General features: G+C 40.3%; 1 pseudogene; it reads right to left on the bottom strand.

Moving 5' to 3' along the window:
• Window positions 1-410: 410 nt before the first annotated feature.
• On the bottom strand, window positions 411-4,103 carry LOC132016323 (Y-box-binding protein 1-like; annotated as a pseudogene).
• Window positions 4,104-5,591: the final 1,488 nt, after the last annotated feature.

Below are 5,591 nucleotides of genomic sequence, written 5' to 3'. Positions count from 1 at the left end.
ATTACTTAAGACCTTTATTAATAGGTGATTGTCATTTGCTGACTTTTTTGAAAAAAATAAAATTGTAAACTTTTATTATGAATTTAAAATCAGGTTCTTAAAAATCTCAACTTGACCAGATATGATAAAATTTAAAACTTTTAAAGGTATGTGGAGAAAAACCAGGTTTTTTTTAAAAAAACACATTTGTCATTACCAAAAAGAGACATATTTAGGTAAAAACAAAACAAAGCAAAACAAAAAACAAAACAAAACAAAACAACCATGCTACATAGGGGGAAAAAAAAAAAAGCAAGCACTTAAGGTCTTCAGTACCAATCTTTTGTTCATATCTTATTGCTGGAACTTCATCTTCATTCCTTCATGCTGGATGACTAACCCAAATGATGGTAGATATGGTAAGCCAGCATTCACTCAGCCAGGCCCTGCTCAGCCTCAGAAGTAGAGGAATTCTCAGCTGGTGGATCAGCTGCTTTTGTCTCTTTGGCATCTTGCGGTACAGGGTTTTCTGGGTGTCTGTGTTGGCAAATGATGCTGTGGCAGCACCAACATCAAGGTGGCTGCTGACCTTAGGTCCCATTTCCTTGATTTTCCTTATCTTCCTCCTTGCCATTCTCTCTAGGCTATCCTTGGAGAGGAGGACCTCTGCGGAATTGTGGTCTCTACAAGCCTGACATGTACTCTATCTCACTGGTCAGTCTTGTTCTCCTGCATCCTGGTTGTCAGCACCTTCCATCACTTCTCCCCACAAAGGAGGATTGGAAGACTGTGGTTGATACCCAGAGGGTCTGCACATGCAGTAAGGTGGGAACTGTCACCGGTGGTAGGGCTGGTGCTGTTGGGACCTGGCCTTCAGGAACACTTTCCCAACCCTCCTTTTCCCCACTCTCACTGTTCTGTAATTCTGCTGGTAATTGTGTGGAGGACCCCGGCATCGTGGAGAATGTTATGATGGTTCCAGTCTGCTGCATATTTACTGCCTTGCACTGGAACTCAACAACAGCCTATCACATTTGCCGCCTCCACACCCTTTTCTCCTTCAACAACATCCAACTACACCATCTCTCCACCTCCTCCACTGGGACGGCGCCTCCCAGGATTATTGTTCTTTATGGCAGTCTGGTATACAAACACATCTTCCTTGCTGTCATTCCTGTTGATGAAGCCATACCCATCTCTCACACTCAACCATTTTACTGTTCCCAAAATCTTCCTTGTGATGACCTTCTTATCCCCAACGGCAGGCCAAGATGTGAGTCCGTGGCAGCTGTGGCTGTCTCCCCAGGTGTGATGATAACAAGGCCAGTGGGGGTTGATAGGGCTGCTCAGGGCTCTCTGGGGTCTTCTCTCTGCTTCTGCTACCAATCAAACTCTATCCCCAGTCTTAACAGATCTTTTGGATTAATTGGTTCACTCCAGTCCTGATCATTTTAGATAATAAGCTTCCACTGTGGTGGCATATTTTAATATTCTTTCTCATTATTTGACAGATTAAGTAGTCAAAAGTAAAATGACGCTATAGAGAAAATGACTAATAATAAATTTGGTTTTGGAAATTTATGCTAGAGATCATTTTCCTTTTAAAATGCCCCTTGGCCATTTAAAAAAACTGGCCACATATTAGACTAAGTATGAAAATATAAATTTTTTTGAAATTGAAATATTAGAGTCTACATTCTTTGACTATGGTATAATGATCCTGAAACAAGAGTGTATTTTGTTTGAGGTACAGAGGGTGCAGTATGACTAAAGCAGAAGGGACCTGTAGGACATTATAAGGGCTTTGGCTCAAACTTTGGAAAGTTTGAATAAAAAAGTGCCATCATTCAATTTTCACTACTTTGTATTTTATCCTATGAAATTAAAAAAACAATCATTTTGTATAGATTTTAACAAATAGTATAGATCATGTAACCACCACTCCAGTACCACACAGAAAAGTTATTTTGAAAAAGTAAAGGAGGATGCTGATTCTGAGGTGGGAATGACAAAATGAAGAGTTCAGGATGTGACATGTTAGTTCTGAATCATCTTTAAGACATCAAGATCTCCAAATAAATGCATTAGATTTAGCCAACTTGGAGAACACTGGTGAACACCACAAGGATTCTTAAGAGTTCTGAGGTGTGAAATCTAACTTGAGTAGGTTCAGTCGAGAAGAGAAGAAAGAATTGAAGTAAATGCACGGAGACAAATCTTTAGGAGCTTTGCTATAAACTAGAGAAATGAGGGGAGTAGCTGGGGAAAATAGTAGAGGCAGCTTGTTTTGTTAAGAGGAATCACTATACGCTCATGCAAAAGTCCAAAAGAAAGAGAATGGATGATGCAAGAATGAAAAAGGAAAATCACCATAAAGTTCTTAAAAGGATAAGGGCATGAGACCTTGTGCATGAAGAGAGGCATTTCCTTTGTTAGGAATTTCGACAGTTTATTCATATAAAGGAGTTAAGGAAGAACACATGAGCTCTGATATACACGAGTAGAAACATGAGAAGGTGTAAACCAAGGCAAACTGTCTCGTGATCCTTTTGTTTTATTATCATTAGGAGAGAATAAGAGTAAGAGAAGAAGTGATAAAGATTCTCAAGGAAAGGGGTGCCTGGGTGGTTCAGTGGGTTCAAGCCTTTGCCTTCGGCTCGAGTTGTGGTCCCAGGGTCCTGGGATCGAGCCCCGTATTGGGCTCTCTGCTCGGCGGGGAGCCTGCTTCCTCCTCCCTGTCCCTGCCTGCCCCTCTGCCCACTTGAGATCTCTGTCTGTCAAATAAATAAATAAAATCTTAAAAAAATATAAAGGATTCTTGAGGAAAGAAAAGGGCTGAAAAGTTATCTAAGGACTGAGGGAATGAATACACAAGAGAAATATAAAAGGTTGTTGGGCATCATTAGGGCCCACTTGAGGGTGTCATAAATTTAAAATGAGACCCATCAGAAGGAGGGCAAGATTCTCTCCAACCATCTTCAACTTTCCATGCATGGGCATGGGTGCTACAAAGAGCCTTATTTAACTATAGCCAGGCAGCATAATGGAACAAGAAAGATACAAGGGAGTAGTGGTATTGTGCAAAGGAATGATTATAAGATGAAATATGGAACTGTAACAGAAGAAAGGGTGTGAGGACATGTTTTAAGGACATGGAAAAAGTGGGAGATGAGATAGTTTCAAGTCCTTGAGAGTAAAAGGATTGTAGGAGCTAAACCATTAAAGGACGTCAGCTGGAGAGATAAAAAGTGATGATCAGAGAAGGAGAAGCAAGAAATTGAAGTGACTGAAGAGATATCATTAACAATAATGACAAAAAAATCTAGGCTATAAACAGGAGTGAGTAGCAGAAGTCAGGCCAGTATCACTGAAGGATCTGAGGGCAAGACACTGGAGGTTTTTGATGATGTTGGCATCACCAATATTTAGGACAGCTGTGTTGCTGGAGGAAGAAATTGATATACAGGAGCTTAATTTTTCAGGAAAAGAGAAACAAAATATAGGTAGATGACTTTTTAAAAAGCAGAATTAGTAAGTGGTAAAATGTGTAACAGGAGATTCAAAACTTAGAGTTCCTTTAGCTAGGAGGGAAGAAAAATAGTCTGTATTCATCAAGAAGTAGCTAAGGAGGGGGGACCTGGGTGGTTTAGTGGGTTAAACCTCTGCCTTAGGCTCAGGTCCTGATCCCAGGGTCCTGGGATCGAGTCCTGCATCAGGTTCTCAGCTCAGCGGGGAGCCTGCTCCCCCCCCCCAGCCCCCGCCTGCCTCTCTGCCTACTTGGACTCTGTCTTTCAAATAAATAAATAAAATCTTTAAAATATAAAAAAAAAAAAGAGTAGCTAAGGAAAGTCCTACTTTTCTTCCATTCTCAGTAACTTGGGGGGTTTTTCTCCACATTTGCTTTGGCAATTAGGATGGAGAACAGCCAACCCAGGGAAGCTTGTCTCAGTCTCAAGTCAGAGACATGGCAGGGTGGGGCAGAGAAAGGGCCTGAATGGAGATCTCCAGTTTGGCTACAAGGTCATGGAAGAAATCCAGAAATTCTCACCTGCCCTAGGGAGGGTTGTGGAAGTTAACTGATAAAAGATCTGGTAATTGATGGAGTAACTAGCTGGGGTTAGCATCTTACCAGCAGAGCATGCAGGCTAGTAAGCAAAGAGTATCACAGCCAGTCCATCCAACAAGCCCATGTCCCCTGACAGAATAGGGCTTCATGTGCAGGATGATGGAAGAATGAATAGAAAATCCTTTCCTCACCAACTGGTCTCTAAGGACTTCAGAATTTAAGATGCTAATGTAGCAAACAAAACCACATTTACACAGGAAAAGAACAGACACAGAGCCTGGGAAGTCTTCATCAGACTTCCATAGGAAAAAAAGGAATAAGGAACAATCTCAATTAAACCTTGAAGTAAATGTTCTTATCCAGTTTTCTATTGTCAGCATTAATATGAACAATGATCCTATTAATAATAACATCTATAATTGCTTAGCACTTTCTAGGTGCCACACTGCAATATTTATATTATATCCTTCAATTCTTAAAACAATACTGCAAAGTAGGTATTGGTTTTATCCTCTTACAGACAGAACAAGGTTTAGTGAGGTTAGTATATAAGCTACACACACTAGTAATGAAACAGCAATTTAGAACCAAGAATCTTCACTTCAGAGCCCAAATGCTTTACCAGTGAATAATAACACCTGCTATATGATTTATATAGGACTTCATATAAGACTAAATATACAGAAGGCATTTCATGTATCTCACCTTGGTATACCATCAAACAACCCTGTGGGGTAGGGACTAGTATTATCCTTACTGTTTAAGAAAAGAAACTAAGGTTAGACAAGTACGGAGCCCAAGAAAATCTCCAGCAATAGAGAAATGGAGAATCAAGTTTGGGGAGAGAATTTAAGCTGCCTGCTCATAATAGACACTCTCTCATGTTTTATTAGGGATTTTTTTATGCATAATGTTATGGAAAACTGAATAACTTAAGTTTAAAAAAAAAGAATAAAGAGTCCTTCAATGAGTCACATTTGGAAGGTGCATATCACTGATCCTTTCTCTTCAAATTAGCATGTTATATCTACATCACATATTGGTGGAGGCAAACCTCACTATAAATCCATCTTCCTCCCCAGCAGCCATTGCTCAACTAGACTAGTCTGTTGAAAGACAACACCCAGAGAGAAAAGCCCCCAATTCTTCGATCGCAAAGTGACTGAGAGAAAATTTAAGACAAACTATGGACTCTGAAAAACAATCTGAGGGGTCTGAAGCGGCGCGGGGGGGTAGGTTGGGGGAACCAGGTGGTGGGTATTAGAGACAGCACAGATTGCATGGAGCACTGGGTGTGGTGCAAAAACAAGGAATACTATTATGCTGAAAATATAAATAAATAAACAAACAGACAAAATAAGATGTATCTTTAGGCAGAGACCATACACCTTGATGGCTCAGGATTAACCCGATACACACCTGTTATCCCAACAGCCTGTCCTATTTAACATTTTTCCAAGACAAAAAGCATCCTAATTTGGTAGTATCTATTGTATGATCACCCCAATCATAAGTGAGAAAAGATCCCAGTTTGTTCCTTTTAGGA

This window comes from Mustela nigripes, chromosome 4 (genome assembly GCF_022355385.1).
Source record: "Mustela nigripes isolate SB6536 chromosome 4, MUSNIG.SB6536, whole genome shotgun sequence".
Lineage (NCBI taxonomy): Eukaryota > Metazoa > Chordata > Mammalia > Carnivora > Mustelidae > Mustela > Mustela nigripes.
The sequence above is the reverse complement of the archived record's forward strand: the minus strand, read 5'-3'. Positions and strand labels throughout refer to the sequence as shown.